The sequence below is a fragment of the Scyliorhinus torazame genome, chromosome 9 (genome assembly GCF_047496885.1).
Source record: "Scyliorhinus torazame isolate Kashiwa2021f chromosome 9, sScyTor2.1, whole genome shotgun sequence".
Lineage (NCBI taxonomy): Eukaryota > Metazoa > Chordata > Chondrichthyes > Carcharhiniformes > Scyliorhinidae > Scyliorhinus > Scyliorhinus torazame.
In genome coordinates this window covers 21,749,563-21,771,219 of record NC_092715.1, presented here as the reverse complement: position 1 = coordinate 21,771,219, position 21,657 = coordinate 21,749,563, and the positions used below count along the sequence as shown (strand labels likewise).

The following is a 21,657-nucleotide window of genomic DNA, read 5'->3' as shown; positions in this document are numbered from 1 at the left end:
CTAATTCCACTTCGAACTGTAGCTTTTCCTGAGATAGCCGAGAGAGAGGATCCTGATCAATGTATTTGTGAGCTAATAGTCATGGTGTATCTCAATTGAAAGAGCATTTGAGGGATCATGATTCTAGCCTCCTGCATAAAGAATCTGATACGATAGTGAGTTCATAACCGAGGATGCAAGCTAGAATGAGTGAGCATCAGAAATGCCAGTGAATAGAGTAGATTCATTCTCGCTGACTTTACAGATCGCTGAGTTACAACACCAGGTTAAAATCCAACAGGTTTGTTTCGAATCACTAGCTTTCAGAGCACAGCTCCTTCATCACTCACCTGATGAAGGAACTGTGCTCCGAAAGCTAGCGATTTGAAGGAAACCTGTTGAACTTTAACCTGGTGTTGTAAGACTTCTTACTGTGCCCACCCCAGTCCAACGCCAGCATCTCCACATCACTGGGTAAGAAGCATAGACTCCAAACAAAAGCTATTGACAAGTTCAAACTAAAATAAGTTAACGCCTCCTCTATAATAGAGGGGTATTTCTGATTAACATAAATGCAGTTGCCACATCGGAATTACTTCTGGATAGATAATTTAACTCTTTTCTTTAAAAAGAAATATACTGGATAAACATGTTCAAGGAACACTCCCATAGCCTAAGAAAAAAGTGCAACAAGCAGTGTCAGTAATACGCATTATCATCTTTTCCAACTTGCACCCAGAGACCAGGACTAAATTGTTCTGTCTGTAAAGTTGCTTCGCTTGCAATTGTAGCCATCTAAGATGGCCACCTGCAAAGGACCATGGGAATTATGGCCAACCCAGGACTCCGACAGATACAGAGCGTATGTGTATCTGAAACACAGCTAACCAGACCTGATCGAAACCCCCGCTCGTTTGCATTTTAATGGCCCATTTTCCCAGGACAATAGAACTCCAATCAAGCAACCGGTACAGCCACAGACTGATCGGCGCCACTCCCCTTACTCAGAAAGCACAACTGCCAAGGTCAATGACCGCTAAGGATCCGCCCAGCTACCCCCAAGGCACCCGCCCCTTTATTGGCCGAAATCGAAGAGAGTGATCGGAGCCCTGTCGAACTATTGGGCCCAAGGTTAAGGACCGCCCCAAAGAGCGCGAAATCCCAGAGGGAGAAAAGAAAGTGCAGCCATGTGTTCTGTCTCTTTTGGATGCGGCCTGTGCCTAACCAATTGCAGCCGGAACTGCCAGCTAAGTTCAAGACCAACGATCACTACGACAGATGAGCCCAGCAGAGACAGAGCCACTTTCTTCGAACCAGCCAAGTGGAATACAGATCAAGGCCATCTCCATTTGTACAGTGCCGGTCACCCTGAAGTTAAGTATAGGTTATTGTAGCTGATAGGTGTAGTTTAACTCATAGTAGATATTGTGTTTGCATGTCGAGATAACTCTTGAGTATGTAAATAAACCATCTTTTGAACTAACTAACTGGTTGTGTGGTCATTTGATCGAGAAAGGGAAGACTTGTGGTTCACCCAACATTATTATAGAGCAACACAATGCAAGCTCTCTTAATACATCAAGGTATTTCTCCCTCTGTGTCTGTGTAATGTAAAACTTTATGAAGTGTAATTTTATGATTGTAGAACTACAATATAATAGACATGGATGATTAAACACTTATGAACTGTTGGGTGAAAACAAATTACTGCAGATGCTGGAATCCGAAACAAAATGAGAAAATACTGCACATTCTCAGCAGATCTGACTGCATCTGTGGAGAGAGAAAGGGCTAACATTTTGAGTCTGGGTGACTTTGTCAAAGCCCTTTGCATTTGAGTACTTAAGTCAGGAGGCCATCTGGTACAGGGGGATAGCGTCTTGAGTCAGAAGCTTTGGGTTCAAGCCCCATCCCAGGACTTGATGGCCAAGGAAGGTGAATTCATAACGCAGCCAACCAGTTGAGTATCAACCGGCAGAATCTTGCAACAATTGCCAATGGCAGGCAGTAAGAGCAGGAGAGACTCCTAGTCAACCATGCTTGATGTGGAGTCCCCAAGTTATAAGCATCTGGCAACAGAGTGAAGACCTGTTCCAGGAAGAAGCCGATGAAAGTCTGTCTTGTGCAGCAGGTGAAGCAACAAACAACCTCTTAAAATCAAACATCTGATGCAAGATGTAACACATTACTAGCATTGAAAAACAGGGGGCAGTGATTAGCACTGCTGCCTCACGGCATCGAGGACCCGGGTTCGATCCCGGCCCCGGGTCGCTGTCCGTGTGGAGTTTGCATATTCTCCCCCTGTCTGTGTCGATCTCCCCTCACCCAAAGATGTGCAGGATAGGTGGATTGGCCACGCTAAATTGCCCATTAAATGGATTAAAAAAAAAAAAAGCATTGAAAAGCAAATGAAGGACAATGATGAGGAGAATCTGAAGAGGTCAATTGAGCCCCAGTCGTCTTAGGGGTCGGCATCTAGATATGGAATTTATTCTACAAAATAAATTCTAAGGAAAAATCGAGAAAGAATGCACAACAGATAAATGGACGTGACACGAATAGGAGGTTGGAAATCAGAGGAAAGTGTATAAATCAACCCAGAAACCGGATGTTATATGATATCTTATCGTGTTCTCCGAAATATCCAATGAATTACTCCTGAAATCTAGCAGCATGTTTGTGGGCAAGTACAACACCCAAGTACAACAATCAGCAAATAAATGAATGACCAGTCAGTGTGTTTTTGGTGAGGTTGGTAAAGGATCGATCTAGGTTAGGGGTGTCAGAATGCTCTAACTCTTCCGCAGAAATGCTACAAAATCTTTTACATATCTTTGGACAAGCAGGCGGAGCTTCACATCTCAAAGAGCAAACCATTAAATGGCAAAATGGCAGGAAGTCGGACAAGTGTCAGGACAGTTCTTAACGATAATTCTAAATGTCACTTTCCTTTTCACTCTACTTTTTCGTGTTGCAGGTTATGGCATTTTTAATTCTAGCAAAAATGTGTGCTCTTAAAGTAATATTTGTACTTGGACATTGACTCGCGCAACCCTGGAGACACCTTAATTGATCTCCCCATGAGACTTGTGGAATACGAGCTCCCCCACTAGTGGGTAGAGGTCCGCCCAGCTGGGCTCGTAAATGCGCCTTACAGAAGCTGGCGTGGATTGGGACCGGTGCGATCGGTAGTCCCGGTTGTGACCTTTGAACTGTATACCACATTGTGGCCTTTGCTTTTTGTTGATTTATTAAACATCGTTTAACTGACCTCCTTGGGCCACCTGAGATTTTACAGACATCCAACAGTTTGGAGCTTTCTGCATTGGAAGACCTTTCAGCCCAAACATTGATTATCCTAAACCCATGTACCCACCCTGTTCCCATATTCTTTCATTGCCTTTTCCACCAGCCATGTTGATGTGCTTTCTGTTTCAATCACTAACTCTGTTACTAGTCTTTCAAACCTCTTGTTTCCAAAGATTTTCATGTTCTAATTTTTGTATCTTTTTAATCGGTACCTTATTTAATCCTGAGCTGGTTCCAACCTCTTAAACTTTATCACGAAGACAACCTGCTCCTGCCTACTGGCCCTACATACTGCTGGAATCCTCATGTTCCTTTGTCGTTCCAATGCTCTTCTGACCAATCATTGCCGCACCAACCCGTTCACCCATCACTCCTGAACTCTCTGATCTACATGAATTCTGAGTCCCTCAAACCCTCAGTTTTTTAACTTTTATCTGTATTTAAATGCATTCATTAACTCACCCCCTCTATCTTTAACTGTCAAACTGAGCTCCTTGGACTCTGGTCTCGTGTGCATCATGTTATGAAACCCAGTTTACCTTAATCGTGAGCTAGGAGATTGGGAACTCCAACTCCCGATAGTCTTTGTATTTCCCACACATGCCCAAGCCAGGAGTGGACTGCACATGCAGGCTCTACCTATTTAGCTTCAGTCCCAGGACAGGCCTTGTGTGCTTGTGCATTAAAAAAATAAAGGTGCAAAAACCCTTGTCAGGTGACTGGGTGTGAAACGCCAGAGGCTGGAAACATGTTGGGGGACAAGGGAGAAGGCCCAAACCAGGAGGCCGACATTGAGAGGTCCAGGCAGGGGTCAAGGGAGAGGACCAAAAGGAAATCCCAGATAGGGGCAAAGATAGGACAGAAATAGGTCCCAGTTAAGTTAAGAAAAATGAAACGACCAGAGAAACAGGCTCCAAATTAATGACAGGGGTTTGGGGAACAGACTTAAGTAAAGGGGCTCCTGAGAAGCTTTGATAATTGAGGAGGGCTGCTGGGGCAGCGGTGCACCCCTTTGGAATTGAAGCATCTGCTCAGCATGGCCAAAAATCTGACGTTGTGCCTGTAATTTGGTGTTGGGGTGTACACTCTGGAATCCAGGGAAGCGGAATTCCGGGAGATGAGATTGAAACCCTAGAGGTGGGCTGTTGATGCCTTCCAAACCTGGTGGTGAAAGAGAAATCCTGAAGATCTGTGCAGGCAGCAGTGCGTTGGCGGTTCAGTTTTGTGGACCGATTGCACAAAGATACCCCTTGGGAGCAGGGAACAGAAACTTTGAAGGCAATTGAAACCCTGCGCCGTAGGCTGTTGGTGAAGCCTCCCAAGTTGGAGCAACTCTTGGCGAAAATTCCAAGGCAAGCGTTTCAACTGTAAACATTGGAAATCTTCGTGAGAAAGATAGTGAGATTGGTTGACTCCGTGTTTACTGATGTCTGGATGGGTTGTGGAGACACCCATGAAATGTGTTTTGGCTGCATTTGGCATTTATGGTGCAATGTGTCTGTTTGGACATATTCGGCTTGTTGATTCACATGCACCTCCTACTTGCCCTGAATGTTGGAGTATAAGATCGATCGTAGAATCCCTACAATGCAGAAGGGAGACCATTCGGCCCAGCCAGTCTGCACTGACCCTTCGAAGGAGCACCTTACCTAGGCCTAATCTCCCATCGTAACCGCATTCAACCTTTGGCCGCTTGAGAGCAATTTATCATCTTGTAAATTATTTTATCATTCTGACCTTGTATAGGAAAGTTGATTTTCGTTTGTTCAAAACCCGTAGAATCGTGTGCCTTTGTTCACTTTCTCTGAGCCAAGCGTTTTCAGTCTCAAACCTTGTCTATTTTAAACATGTTATTGGTCCTCAACCAGATCCCATCAACTTGGGAGTTCGTCTGACCAAGGGTTGTAACAATATGCAATTGAAGATACAATTGGCAGCCATAGCTTCAGCTGTCCCGACCCTACTCTCTTGAATTCTAAGCCCCTCTTTAGAATTGTCCTCTTTGGCCAAGTCTTTGGTGGTCGGTCACACGTGCTAATGGTCTATTTTGGCTTGGAGTACGTTTTTGTTATGCCCATGTCTCTAAAACAGGTGAGGAGAATACAGAACCCTTTGAGGGCTTCTTCTGTATTCTGTTATTGTAGCGGTTTGATAGAACGCTCTTGTCTGATAAGGATTTTCATGTCTGGGGCTGAATAATTCAGTGATTTTGTAGAACATAATGGATGGAAGTCAGTTTGTATTCTACCGGCAAAGTATTCTTTCTCAATGAAATGCTCTTTGTATTTCAAAGCTTAAATAATGCGAGGCATCCTAACTGGACCAACATGCAATATGACTTCATAGAAAAATGGAAGAAAGTCAGTGACTTGTTCAGACATCTAGGCGGGGACTCTCCGAAAATGGGGCTTTGTCCCCACGCTCTCCGGAAAAAGGGCACTAATCACTCCAGACTTTTTTCAAAAAGTTCGGAGTGATTCTCCGGTTTAAGAGGGATAGCAGGGCTCCGGCGTGCGCCGCACAGCTCCTGCTGCCGATACGGGGCCCTGCACTTAAGGGATACAGAACTGGCTAGGCCATAGAAGGCAGAGGGTAGCAATGGAGGGATGCTTTTCTAATTGGAGGGCTGTGACCAGTGGTGTTCCACAGGGATCAGTGCTGGGACCTTTGCTCTTTGTAGTATATATAAATGATTTGGAGGAAAATGTAACTGGTCTGATTAGTAAGTTTGCAGACGACACAAAGGTTGGTGGAATTGCGGATAGCGATGAGGACTGTCAGAGGATACAGCAGGATTTAGATTGTCTGGAGACTTGGGCGGAGAGATGGCAGATGGAGTTTAACCTGGACAAATGTGAGGTAATGCATTTTGGAAGGGCTAATGCAGGTAGGGAATATACGGTGAATGGTAGAACACTCAAGAGTATTGAAAGTCAAAGAGATCTAGGAGTACAGGTCCACAGATCACTGAAAGGGGCTACACAGGTGGAGAAGGTAGTCAAGAAGGCATACGGCATGCTTGCCTTCATTGGCCGGGGCATTGAGTATAAGAATTGGCAAGTCATGTTGCAGCTGTATAGAACCTTAGTTAGGCCACACTTGGAGTATAGTGTTCAATTCTGGTCGCCACACTACCAGAAGGATGTGGAGGCTTTAGAGAGGGTGCAGAAGAGATTTACCAGAATGTTGCCTGGTATGGAGGGCATAAGCTATGAGGAGCGATTGAATAAACTCGGTTTGTTCTCACTGGAACGAAGGAGGTTGAGGGGCGACCTGATAGAGGTATACAAAATTATGAGGGGCATAGACAGAGTGGATAGTCAGAGGCTTTTCCCCAGGGTAGAGGGGTCAATTACTAGGGGGCATAGGTTTAAGGTGAGAGGGGCAAAGTTTAGAGTAGATGTACGAGGCAAGTTTTTTACGCAGAGGGTAGTGGGTGCCTGGAACTCACTACCGGAGGAGGTAGTGGAGGCAGGGACGATAGGGACATTTAAGGGGCATCTTGACAAATATATGAATAGGATGGGAATAGAAGGATACGGACCCAGGAAGTGTAGAAGATTGTAGTTTAGTCGGGCAGTATGGTCGGCACGGGCTTGGAGGGCCGAAGGGCCTGTTCCTGTGCTGTACATTTCTTTGTTCTTTGTTCTTTGTTCAGGCCGCGGGTCCGCGCATTCACGCGCCAGCCGTTTTCACACGCAACATGGCGGAGCCACACAGCGTGCCCCCTCCGGATTGCGCGCACCTGTCGATCGGTAGCCGTTAGTCCGAGCTCCCGCCGGTGCAACTCGGCTGGTCGATCCCGGAGAATCGTCGCGGGGGTCTCTTTCAACTGCCCCCGACTGCCGCCGTGTTGACTGCGCGCGGCTGGCTGCGATTCTCCGGTCCGCGGAGAATCGCATCCCAACGCCGCGTGACTGAGACCAGATTCTGCGCCCCCGTGACGAGCGTGATTTCGGCACGGAGGCTCGGAGAATCCTGGCTCTAATGTTTCAACCAGGTCCATTTGCCTTTGCAAATGTCATCTATATACACATTCTGTCCCAATGCTCCTCCCTGGTAATGACTATTGTAACTCAACATCAAGAAAGAATACATGTTAGATTTTAAAAATCAATGTGTGTGTGTTTTTGGTGTAACGCTAGTTCTAAAAGCCAGAGCTTCATGCTGCATTTATACTACTATTGGGAATGCAAACTGGTTCTGAGTGTCCACACATGCAGAAATGAGGTATAACTCAACAGCATTGCCATAGCTGAATTCTCCCACCATCAACATCTGGAGGTTGCCATTAATCAGCAACTTAACTAGACAATGCCACAAAAACAGGGTCCACAGAAACCAGAGGCCTTTGAATCCTGCATCTCCTCAACCTGCTGTCTTCATATACACCAAATGCGGGAGAGACTGACTTGGCAGATTATGACTCCTGCCCCAGCAGCTGATGTTTAAGACCAGTAAGGGGCAAACAATCATCTCACGACATGGAAGCCCGTCAAGAAACAGCAGGTCAAAAGTTAGGAATTCTGTGGCAAATAAACTCATCTCCTGACTCCCCAAAGCCTACAGTCTTCTGTAGGCCCTCTCAAGGTCCTTAAGAAGTACCGTCAATGCTGTCCGAGACGTGTTCTCCGTATCAACTGGGAGGAATGACGTACTAACATTAGTATCCTTGAAGGAGCCCAGAGCACTAGCATTGAGGCCATGATCATCCGAAACCAACTTCTCTGGGCCGGCCACGTACTTAGGATGCCAGAGTCCCAACTGCCATAGCAAATCTTCATACCCCAGCTCAAGGAAGGTGCCTGCACACGAGCAGGACAAAGGAAGTGCTTCAGAGACACCCTGAAGGCATTACCTCAAGAAATGCAACATAGACATGGGCGACCCTTGCTCAGAAAAGACATATTTGAAGGAACCTCTTGATTCTTCGAGAGCACACGATGATGAAAGAAAATCCAGAAAAGGAGCTTGAGAAAGGAATACCAGCGATCTAGAGGCTAAGGACCAATCCCACCTCCCGGAATACAGGCCAAATGTGCAGTCGGAGATGTAGCTTCAGGATAGGGTTAATCAGCCACACAGGGACCCACAGAACCCATGATCAGTGGTGGACAATTGTACTCATCAGCAAGTGATTCCAGAATGAGTTGGTTAGAATATGTTCCACTTGGTTGGATGAGTGCAGTTCCAATAACACTGAAGAATCTCGATCAGAGAGGTCAAAACTGCCTGCCTGTTCAGCACCTTATCCACCACCTTAAGCATTCACTCCCACCACCACAGAGGCAGTAGTATGTAAAAGATCAATATGCACTGCAACAACTCACCAAGGTTCCTTTGACAACACCTTTTAGACCCACAATCTCTATTTACTATCTAGAAGGGCAAGGCGCATGGGAACACTATCTGCAAATTCTCGTCCAAGCCACATGCATCCTGACTTGGAATTATATCACTGTTTATTCAATGTCACTGGGTAAAAATCTGCAACTCCCTTCTTTGTAGCACCTTGGTGCACCAACATGAGATGGAGTGCTGCAGTTAGGAAGGCTGTTCATCGTCACCTTATGAACAATTAGGGATGGCCCTCAACACAGGAATGAAGTTTTAAAAACTAATACAGACGCAGTACAGTTCTAAGGTGCGACCCATTCCAGGAACCCAATCGTTTTGCATGTTTAAATTCCCCAGCAATTTTTGCAAGATCTGGATAACATTTAAGGCTTGGGCAGAGAAGTGGTAAGTAAATTTCACGCCACACAACTCCCAGGCAATGAATCCAACCAACATCCATTAACATTCAATGGCATTACCTACCATTGACCAGAAACTGAATGGGATACTGTGGCTACAAGAGCAGGTCAGAGGCTGGGAATCCTGCAGAGAGTAACTCCCTGACTCCTCAAAGCCTGCCCACAATGCACAAGTCAGGACTGTGATAGAATACTCTCCAATTGCCTGGGTAAATGCAGCTTCAATAACATTCAAGAAGCTCGACAAAATTCAGGACAAAGCAGCTGCTTGGTTGGCACCTCATCCACAAATATCCGCTTGCTCCACCACCGCACAGTACCAGTAGTGTGTACCATCTACAAGATCCACTGCAGCAAGTCACCAAGGCTCCTGTGATCTCCTACCACTTAGAAGGACAAAGCACCACATACATTGGGGTGGCATAGTGGTTAGCACTGCTGCCTCACAGCACGAGGGACCTGGGTTCAATTCTGGCCTTGGGGACTGTGGAGTTTGCACATTCTCCCTGTGTCTGCGTGGGTTTCCTCCGGGTGCCCCAGTTCCCTCCCACAGTCCAAAGATGTGCAGGTTAGGTCGATTGGCCATGATAAATTGCTCCTTAAGGTTAGGTAAGGGGATTGTGGGGGGGATTGAACCTAGGTAAGGTGCTCTTTCGAAGGGTCATTGCAGATGTGATGGACTGAATGACCTCGTTCTACACTGTAGGGATTCTATGACTCTATGACATGGAAACCCTGCCATCAACAAGTTCCCCTCCAAGCCACACACCATCCTGACTTGGAAATATGGGCGGCACAGTGGTTAACACTGTTGCCTCCCAGAACCAGGGACCCGAGTTCAATTCCAGCTTTGGGTGACTATGTGAGGTTTGCACATTCTCCCCATGTTTGCATGGGTTTCCTCCGGGTGCTCTGATTTCCTCCCACAATCCAACATGAGATTCCTCCCACAATCCAAATGCTACCGGTTAGGTGGATTGGCCATACTAAATTGCCCCTTAGTGTCCAAAAGGTTGGCTGGGGATTACAGGGATTGGGTTGGCAGCTCACCACCAACTTCCAATTATTATAATAATCTTCATTATTGTCACAAGTAGGCTTACATTAACACTGCAATGAAGTTACTGTGAAAATCCCCTAGTTGCCACATTCCGGCGCCTGTTCGGGTACTCGGAGGGAGAATTCATAATGTCCACATTACCTAACAGCACGTCTTTCGGGACTTGTGGCAGGAAAGCCAATTCCCACCCAGACACTGAGAGAACGTGCAGCTGGGCATGGGCAATAAATGCTGGCTGATCATCAAGTTAAGTACCCTGATTTCACCCCCCCCCCCCCCTTTGCAACTACCCCTCTGAGTAAAAGGTGTGTTGCTAGGCGCATGTAATTGTAGCTAGTCTACTGGTGGGGAGACTTAGAAGCTCAACAACTGTTACCACATTACAGAATTTAACTATATAAATAAAGTAAATTTTAGCTACTGAACCTGCGACAAGGATAAAATTCCTGCCTAACAAGATTGCCTTTGTAATATGAGAATGTTAATGCTAGTTTAGATTTAAAGCTCATTGTGTAGGTGCGTCATGATTTTGTTTTAGATCTGCAGTGTAACTTCAAGATCATGTTTTTGACGAACTGTCTTCATTTCACAGCCTAAAAAGAGGACATTGTTTTGTAACATGGCAAGGAGATGAGCACGAGTTGAGGTGGTGACTCAGCCATACTTATGTTCATAGGTATAATATAGTTGTTAGTGTTATTGCGCATCATCTTGTTTAAATCCATTGCTGAGGTCATCAGCAAGTAACCTATTCTTGTTTTCCCAATTAAGGGGCAATTTAGCGTGGCCAATCCACCTACCATGAACATAATGATAATCTTTATTGTCACAAGTAACACGGCAATGAAGTTACTGTGAAAAGCCCCTAGTCGCCACACTCGAGTGCCTGTTTGGGTATACAGAGGGAGAATTTAGAATGTCCAATTCACCTAACAGCACGCCTTTCAGGACTTGTGGGAGGAAACCGGAGCACCCGGAGGAAACCCACGCAGACACTGGGCGAACATGCAGATTCTGCACGGACAGTGACCCAAGCCGGGAATCGAACCTGAGACCCTGGAGCTGTGAAGCATCTTTGGGTTGTGGGGGTGAGACCCAAGCAGGCACGGGGAGAATGTGCAAACTCCACACAGACAGTTTAGCTGCTCCTGTTTTTGAGTCCATACTATATTTTAATCTTGGTTATTTTTATATGGAAAGAAAATTAACTTATGATTTTTCAACTACCTTTTTGTGGTCCAGTTGCCACGATGGTGTTACCAACTTTTGTGTCGAGTTGAAAGTTTAACTTTTGTTTATCTTGCATGTGTTTGCATAGTGGTTATGTTACTGGACCAATCACCCACAGATTAATAATCCAGGGAATTTGAATTTGAATCTCCATATGGCAGGCTAAACTCAGTTTAAAAATATCTCTCAATCAGTTGGGAATAAAACGTGGTGATGTAGCTAAAATAAAAACATTAAATGCTGGAAATGCTCAGCAAGTCTAGCAGCAACTAAGGTGAGAGAAACAGAGCTAACGTCTCTGGTCAAGGACCTTGCTTCAGAGCCATGAAATAATCATTTAAAAAAAACAACTTGATGTTTAACACCATCCAGGGCAAAGCAGCCCACTTGATTGCTACACCTTCTACAAATATTCAATCCCTCCACCGCCGACTAACAGTTGTAGCCATGTGTACCATTGATACAATCACCATAAGATATAGGAGCATAATTAGACCATTCAGCCCATTGAGATGGCTCCACCATTTTGATCATGACTGATGCGTTCCTCGTCCTAATTCTCCTCCCCATAACCCCTGATCCCCTTATTGATCAAGAACACAAGATTTGTGCTTGAGGTGCTGTAGACCAAGAGCTGGAAGGTGGAATCATGACCAGCACAGGCTTGGAGGGCCGAATGCACTGTTTCTGTGCTGTATTGTTCTTTAGATAGAATAGTTCCATCTTAGAACATAAGAACGAGGAGCAGGAGTAGGCAATTTAGCCCCTCGAGCCTGCTCTATTGTCCAATGTGATCATGGCTAATCTCATTATGTCTCTCAACTCCACCGTCCTGCCTGTTCTCCGTAACCCTTCAACCCATTACTAATTAAAAATCTGTCTAACTCCTCAAAATTAATCTCTGTTTTGGCATCCACTGCACTCTGAGGTAGCAAATTCCACAGATTCACAACCCTTTGGAAGAAGTAGTTTATCCTCATCTCGGTTTTAAATTTGCTCCCCTTATCCTGATATTATGACCTCTCATTCTAGAAAGCCCCACAAGAGAAAGCATCTGCTCCACGTTTACTTTATTCGTACCTTTTATCATCTTATATCCCTCAATTTGATCTCACCTCATACGTCTGAACTCGAGAGAGTATAGGCCTAAACTGCTCAATCTCTCCTCGTACGACAAACCCCTCAACTCTGGAATCAATCTAGTGAACCTCCCCTGAACTGCCTCCAATGCCACTACATCCCTCCTCAAATAAGGGGAACAAATCTGTGCACAATACCCCAGGTGCGGTCTTACCAATGCCTTGTACAGTTGCAGCAACACTTCCTTACCTTTATACTCAATTCCTTTAGCTGTAACTGGCAGCATTCCATTTGCTTTTCTTTATTACCTGCTGTATCTGCATGGTAGTTTTATGTGACTCATGCACGAGGACACCCAGATCCCTCTGCATCGGAGCACCCCGAAGTCTCTCCCCATTTAGTTAATAAGTTGCCTTTCCATTTTTCCGATCAAAATAGATGATTTCACACTTATCCACGTTAAACTACATCTGAAACTTTTTGACCCACTCTCCTAACCTATCTATATCCATTTGTAAGGTTCTTATTTCCTCATTTCAACTTACTGTCCTACCTACTTTAGTGTCATCGACTGTCTATTCTTGTATCCAAGTCATTAATATAGATTATAATTAGTTGGGGCCCAAGGACCGAACACTCTGGGAGCCCACTAGCTACAGCTTGCTACCCAGAAAAAGACTCATTTGTCCCAACTCTGCCTTTATCCGTCAGCCAGTCTTCTATCCAAGCTAATAAATTACCCCTAACCCATGTGGTCTAACTTTGTGTGTTAACCTTCTGGGGGTGACTTCAACTTCCCTAATATTGACTGGAACCTCCTTAGTGCAAATGGGTTGGATGTAGCAGATTTTGTCAGGTGTGTACAGGAAGGATTCCTGACTCGATATGCAGATAGGCCGACTAGGAGGGAGGCCATATTGGACATGATGCTCGGCAACAAACCAGGCCAGGTGTCAGATGTCTCGGTGGGAGAGCATTTCGGTGACAGTGACCTCCTTGGCCTTTACCGTAGTCATAGAGAGGGATAGGAACACACAGTATGGGAAGGTATTTAATTGGGGGAGGGGAAATTATACTGTTATTAGACAGAAGCTGAGGAGCATAAAGTGGGAACAATTGTTCATGGGGAAATGCACAACCGTAATGTGGGGATTGTTTAAGGAGCACTTGAGGCGAGTGCTGAATAGTTTTGTCCTACTGAGACGAGGAAGGAATGGTAAGGTGGAGGAGCCCTGGATGACAAGAGAAGTGGAGTCAAGAGGAAGAAGGAAGCTTACGTAAGGTTGAGGAAGCAAGGATCTGACTCGGCTCTAGAGGGTTACAAGGTAGCCAGGAAGGAACTCAAAAATGGACTGAGGAGAGCAAGAAGGGGACATGAAAAAGCCCTGGCGGGAAGGATTAGGGAAAACCCCAACGCGTTCTACACTTGTGTTAGAAATAAGAGGATGATCAGAGTGAGAGTAGGGACGATCCGGGATGGTGGAGGGAACTTGTGCCTAGAGTCTGAGGAGATGGGGGAGGCCCGAAATGAATACTTTGCTTCAGTATTCACTAGAGAGAGTTGTTGCCCATGCGAACAGTGCGAACCAGGTTAATAGACTCGAACAGGTTGATATTAAGAAGGAGGATGTGCTGGAAATTTTGAAAAGCATCAGGATAGATGAGTCCCCTGGGCTTGACGGGATCTACCCAAGATTACTACGGGAAGCGAGGGAGGAGATTGCTGCGCCGTTGGATATGATCTTTGCGTCCTCACTCTCCACTGGAGTAGTACCAGGTGGAGGGAGGCTAGTGTTGTTCCCCTGTTCACGAAAGGGATAGGGAAAATCCCTGGGAATTCAGACCCATCAGTCTTCTGTCTGTGGTGAGCAAAATATTGGAAAAGATTCTGAGATAGGATTCATGATTATTTAGAAAAACATAGTTTGATTAAAGATAGTCAGCATGGCTTTGTGGGGGCAGGTCATGCCTCACAAGCCTCATTGAATTCTTTGAGGATGTGACGAGGCATATTGATGAAGGTCGGGCAGTGGATGTGGTGTATTTGGATTTCAGTAAGGCATTTGATAAGGTTCCCCATGGTAGGCTCATTCAGAAAGTTAGGGATTGGGATATAGGGAAATTTGGCTGTCTGGACTGAGGACTGAGAGATCTAGGAGTACAGGTCCACAGGTCCTTGAAAGGGGCAACACAGGTGGAGAAGGTAGTCAAGAAGGCATACGGCATGCTTGCCTTCATTGGCCGGGGCATTGAGTATAAGAATTGGCAAGTCATGTTGCAGCTGTATAGAACCTTAGTTAGGCCACACTTGGAGTATAGTGTTCAATTCTGGTCGCCACACTACCAGAAGGATGTGGAGGCTTTAGAGAGGGTGCAGAAGAGATTTACCAGAATGTTGCCTGGTATGGAGGGCATTAGCTATGAGGAGCGATTGAATAAACTCGGTTTGTTCTCACTGGAACGAAGGAGGTTGAGGGAGACCTGATAGAGGTATACAAAATTATGAGGGGCATAGACAGAGTGGATAGTCAGAGGCTTTTCCCCAGGGTAGAGGGGTCAATTACTAGGGGGCATAGGTTTAAGGTGAGAGGGGCAAGGTTTAGAGTAGATGTACGAGGCAAGTTTTTTACGCAGAGGGTAATGGGTGCCTGGAACTCGCTACCGGAGGAGGTAGTGGAAGCAGGGACGATAGGGACATTTAAGGGGCATCTTGACAAATATATGAATAGGATGGGAATAGAAGGATACGGACCCAGGAAGTGTAGAAGATTGTAGTTTAGTCGGGCAGCATGGTCGACACGGGCTTGGAGGGCCGAAGGGCCTGTTCCTGTGCTGTACATTTCTTTGTTCTTTGTTCTTTGTTTGGATACAGAATTGGCTGGCCGAAAGAAGACAACGAGTGGTAGTGGATGGAAAGTATTCCGCCTGGAGGTCGGTGACCAGTGGTGCCCCGCATGGATCTCTTCTGGGACCTCTGCTCTTTGTGTTTTTTATAAATGACTTGGATGAGGAAGTGGAAGGGTGGGTTAGTAAGTTTGCCAATGACACAAAGGTCGGTAGAGTTGTAGATAGTGTTGAGGGTTGCTGCAGGTTACAACAGGACATTGACAGGATGCAGAGCTGGGCTGAGAAGTGGCAGATGGAGTTCAACCATGATAAATATGAAGTGATTCATTTTGGAAGGTTGAATTTGAATGCGGAATACAGGGTTAAAGGTAGGATTCTTGGACGTGTGGAGGAACAGAGTGGTCTTGGGGTCCACATACATAGATCCCTCAAAGTTGCCACCCAGGTTGATAGGATTGTTAAGAAGGTGTATAGTGTGTTGGCTTTCATTAACAGGGGGATTGAGTTTAAGAGCCACGAGGTTTTGCTGCAGCTTTATAGAACTTTAGTTAGACCACACTTGGAATATTGTGTCCAGTTCTGGTCGCCTCATTATAGGAAGGATGTGGATGCTTTGGAGAGGGTACAGAGGAGATTTACCAGGATGCTGCCTGGACTGGAGGGCATGACTTATGAAGAAAGGTTGACGGAGCTAGGGCTTTTCTCACTGGAGCGAAGAAGGCAGAGAGGTGACTTGATAGAGGTGTTCGAGGTGATGAGAGGCATGGATAGCCAGAGATGTTTCCCCAGGGTGGAAATGGCTGTCACGAGGGGACTTAATTTTAAGGTGATTGGAGGAAGGTAGAGGGGAGATGTCAGAGGTAGGTTCTTTACACAGAGTGGTGGGTGTGTGGAATGCACTGCCAGCAGAGGTGGTGGAGTCAGTCATTGGGGACATTTAAGCGACTCTTGGACAGGCACATGGACAGCAGTAAATTGAAGGGGTGTAGGTTAGGTTGATCTTCGATTAGGATAAATGGTCGGCACAGCATCGTGGGCTGAAGGGCCTGTACTGTGCTGTACTGTTCTCTGTTAAGTCCAGAGATACTACAACAAGATCCCCATTATCCACTTGGCTTGTTACATCTTCAAAGAGCTCTCGCAAATTTGTCAAACATGATTTTAGAATCTAAGAATTTACAGTGCAGAAGGAGGCCAATCGAGCCAGCACCGGCACTTGGAAAGAGCACCCTTCTTAAACCCAGGCTTCCACCCTATCCCTGTAACCCAGTAACCCCACTGAAGCACAGTAGGTGAATTTGCCACGCAAAACTGCTCCTTAATTGGGGGGGGGGGGGGGGGGGGAGCAATTTAGCGTGGCCAATCGACCTACGCTGCACGTATTTGGGTTGTGGGAGTGAGACCCACAGTTACAGGCTAAATTCGTATTTGTGTATTTATCGTAGATCCTATGTTTTTCATGTATGGAAAACACAGAGCACTACCTTTCACTGTACCTAGGTGCACATGACAAATCTAAATGTAAAATTAAAAGCGAAACCTCAAAATAATTTTAAAAAGAATAATTAAGTTTTGCGGGCATCGCTGGCTAGGCCCCTATTTATTGCCCATCCCTAGTTGCCCTCTCCACATAGACAGTGACCCGGGGCCAGAGTCGAACCCGGGTCCTCGGCGCCGTGAGGCAGCAGTACTAATCATGCGCCACCGTGCAGCCCTTTTTTATTACTTTTTTAGTAACCCTTTATTTATGTTTGAAAATGTTCCAATCTTCCAGCCTGCTACTGGCCTTTGCAACATGGCATACCTTAGTTTTTGTGTACTGTCCTTGACTTTCTTGCTTAGCCATGGATTTTTTGTATTACCCCTCTTGCTGTCTTTCTTCCTCTCTAGAATATATTTTCGCTGTAAGGAATTGAGTATCTCCTTAAACAACAGCCACTGGTCATCGGCCTTCCTGCCCACTCTACTCTGGCCAGATCTATCCTCGTGCCTTTGTAATTCCCTTTTGTTTAATTCCGGAACTCTAGCGTGGGACTCCGCTTTCTCAACTCCAAACTGATAAAGATGCACTGCAGGAACTCACCAGGTTTCCTGAGGTGGCACCTTCCAAACCCATGACCTAGAAGGACAAGAGCAGCAGATACCTGGGAACCCCACTACCTGGAGGCTTCCCTCCAAGTCACTCAATATACTGTTGTTCCTTTATTGTCGCTGGGTCAAAATCCTGGAACTCCCTCCCTAACTGTCCTCTGGGTGAAGAAGGCAGCTCACCACCACCTTCTCAAAGACAACTAGGGATGGGCAATAAATATTGGCATAGCCAGTGACGCCCACATCACTTAAATTCATTTTTTAAAAAAATGTATTACCGTTTGAGGTTTTGCTTTTCAATTTTAGATTTCGAGTCGTGTATTGACGTACAGTGAAAAGTATTATTCTGTGTACATTCCAGGCAGATCGTTCCATACATGAAAAACATGGGAGCTACAATAAATACACAATATAAATATGTAGACATCGGGTGAATTTAGCCCTAATTTAGTTCCTCTTCCTGGAATTGACTAACCTTTTTTAACTTTATGGCTACTGTATTTATAAATGAAAAGTTACTATTTTGCCTCACATTTATGATCTCCCAATTGTATGTTTCCTCTGAAATCCAAGTCAACTTTAAAATCACTTCTCTTATCTGCCTAATGTAAATTCCTGGTCAAGCTGATTTCCTGTCCCCCTGTTCATTACCATTTCAACCACTTGCCTTCACACCTTTTTTGATGTTTTGACCTTTTGCAGTCTGTCACCAGTTTAATTAAACCTGTCATACCTGTACTCCCGCACACAGCAGCATGTTTCCTCGTTTATGACAATGATATTGTAAAAACATTTTAAAATTCTTAATTTTCCTCACATTGGTCCTTCAGCCTGGTTGGCTTGAAGATTGTGGCCTTGACTGTTATAATGTGAGCGATGAACCAGTACCATTCGTAATTCTAAGTTTTATTATATACTGATTCTAGATCTTGTCTCTCGTAAGCCCCATTTTTCTCAATTATTTTCTATCCATTAACACCTTTTATTCTGGCAAATGTCTAGACCTCTCATTTCCTGTCTGTTGGTCGAATATTTTTCAAACCATTGATCTGCTCTAGGTTCTGAATTTCCACCAAACTAATGTCTATCTTGGACTCCTATAATTTGTTTTCTTCTAGTTTGTGTGAATCCAATTAGATTATGGTCACCTTTTCACAAGGGGGTGTTCTACCTTCATATTTAATGAAGATATGTCTTCACCTGTAACCATTTGAGTCAATGAGCAAAGCCATTGGAGAATTATCTTTTCGCAAATAATTATCTGGTTGTGTACGGAGTTAATGTTTGACATTCTAATGGGAAGCTGTGATTATAATTTTATTTTCTGTTACCCTACACCATAGAAGCAATTTAGAACAGTTTGCATATCTAATACTTATGTATTTGTGGAACATTGCACGTTCTCCTTGGGCATGTTGCTTTCTTTCTCCACTTTGTCACTTTGACTGATTACACACAAACACGCTCCCATCTGTACACTGTCTTGATGTCAAAATGCATTATTTTTAGACTTCACTCTGGCATGAAATAGAATGTGCTGACTCCCAGTCTCAGCGGTTCCTCGCTATTTTGAATGGTGGAGCCTAATTCCTGTTCAGTGAAACTTGTTTATTTTAAAATTTGTGTGCTTTGGAGTGAGTCTGCATTTTTGCAGTCCCTTTTTCTTTTCAACCTCGAGTTCTGATCATTTTTCTTTCTTTTAGAGACGAAGACATAGAAGCATGGAAAATAGGAGCAGGAGGATGCCATTCGGCCCCTCAATCCTGCTCCACCATTCATTATGATCATGGCTGATCACCCAACTCAATAGCCTAATCCTGCTTCTCTCTCTTTCCGCCCCCCCCCCCCCCCCTTCACAGTCCCATACCCTTTGATCCCCTTCGCCCCAAGTGCTATATCTATCTGCTGCTTGAAAACGTACATTGTAACGAATTCCACAAGCCCCCCACTCTCTGGTTGAAGAAAGTTCTTCTAATTGCTATCCTAAATGGTGTACCCCATATCCTCAGACTGTGACCCCTGGGCTGGACACCCCGACTGTCGGGAACATCCTTCTTGCATCAACCTTGTCTAGTTCTTTTTGAATTTTATAAGTTTCTCGGAGATCCCCCCTCATTCTTGTGAATTCCAGTGAATATAATCCTAACTGACTCAATCTCTCCTCGTATGTCAGTCCCGCCAGCCCAGGAATCAGTCTGGTAAACCTTCGCTGCACTCCCTCTAGAACAAGAACATCGTTCCTCAGATATGGAGAGCCAAAACTGCGCACACTATTCCAGGTGTTCTATTAATTTATGGGATGTGGGTGTTGCTGGCTCGGCCAGCATTTATTATCCATCCCTATTGGCCCTTGAGAGGCTGGTAGTGAGCTGCTTTCCTTGAACTGCTGCAGTCCATGTGGTGTAGGTAAACCCCACACTGTTGGAGAGAGTCCAGAATTTTCACCCAGTGACAGTGAAGGAACAGTACCATTGCATGATATAACCTTTTAAGCAAAGATGAAGATGGATGTGGAAAATTGCCAAGGTATATTCTGTCAGGACAAATTCAATCCTGCAAATTATTGTCCCATCAGTCTACTCTTGATATCTGCAACGTAATGGTGTCATTGTCAGTGATATCAAGCGGCACTTAAACAGCAATAACCTCACTGATGCTCGGTTTGGATTTCAACAGGGCCACTCGGTTCCTGACCTCCATTGCCATCTTTGTCCAAATATGGACAGGAGTGAGAGTGACCGCCCGTGACATCAAGCCAGTCTTTGACATGTGGCATCACGTTCCCTCACAAAATTCTGGTCAACGAGAATTTCCACTGGTTAGAGTAATACCTAGCACAAAGGAAGATGGCTATGGTTACTGGAGGCCAATCATCTCCTAGCGCAGGAATATCCCAGGAGAGTATTCGAGGTGCAATTATTCAGCTGCTTCATCAATGGCCTTTCTTCCATCATAAGGGCAAAAGCATGGAGGGCAGCATGGTAGCACAGTGGGTAGCACTATTGCTTCACAGCTCCAGGGTTCGATTCCCAGTTTGGGTCACTCTGTGTGGAGTCTGCACATTTTCCCAATGTCTGCGTGGGTCTCCTCCGGGTGCTCTGGTTTCCTCCCACAAGTCCCGCAAGACTTGCTGTTAGGTGAAAGCTTGGTGTAGTATAGAGACCACCACCAAATGGAAAGGGATGTAGAGAGATTGCAGAGAGATACAAGAATTATCACCAAATTGTTACAGTGCAGAAGGAGGCCATTTGGCTCATAGTGTCTGTACTGGCTCTCCAAACGTGCATCATGACTTGGTCATTCCCCTACCTTTTCCCCGTATCCCCGTGAATTGTTTCTATTCAGATAATCATCTAATGCCTGCTTGACTGCCTCGATTGAACTGCTTCCACCACACTTAAGGCAGAGAATTCCAGACCCGAGCCACTCACTTTGGAAAAAGGTATTTCTCATATCACATTTGCTTCTTTTGCAAATCACTTCAAATCTATGCTCTCTTGTTCTGATCCTTTTATGAGTGGGAACAACGTCTCCCTCTCTGCGTTGTCCAACCCCCATCATCATCATTTTGAACATATCTATCAAATTTCCTCTCCAAGGAAGGAAGACAGTCCCAATCTTTTCAACCTGTCTACATAATTGAAGTTTCTCATTCCTGAAACCTTTCTTGTACACTTCTTCTGCACTGTGTCCAATGCATTCATATCCTTCCTATAATGTGCTGCCCAGGACTGTACACAGTACTCCAGCTGAAGTCTAACTTGAGTCTTGTAGAAGTTCAGCGTAACTTCCTTGTTCTGTGCCCTGTTAATAAAGCCCAGAATACTATCTGCTTTATTAACTGCTCTCCACCTGATCTTCCACCTTCAATAATATTTGCACATATTCACCCAGGTCCCTGTGCTCCTGCACCCCTTTAAGAACTTTACATGTTATTTTATATTGTTTCCCATGCTCTTCCTATCAAAATGTATGATCTCACACTTCTCCACATTGAATGTCATCTACCTCCTATCTGCCCGCTCCACCAACTTGTCTATAAACTTTTACAGTTCTACACTGTCCTCTTCACCGTTTACAGTACTTCCAAGTTTTGTGTCGTCTGCTAACTTTAAAATTGTACCCTGCGCACCGAGCTCTAGATCATTACAAATGATCAGGAAAAGCGAGGGTCCCAATACCAACCCTGGGAACACTGTTCCAAACCTTCCTCCAGCCTGACAATTCATTGACCTTTTCTCTCTGCTTCCTATCAGTTTGTCAACTTTGCATCCACATTGCTACTGTCTCTTTTATTCCATGAGA

At 45.1% G+C, this 21,657-nt stretch overlaps 1 protein-coding gene across 8 annotated transcripts in view; it reads left to right on the top strand.

The window, feature by feature from the left end:
* Positions 1-21,657, top strand: part of zfyve28 (zinc finger, FYVE domain containing 28) — a 266,810-nt gene that overhangs the window by 105,056 nt on the left and 140,097 nt on the right. The window lies entirely within an intron of this gene.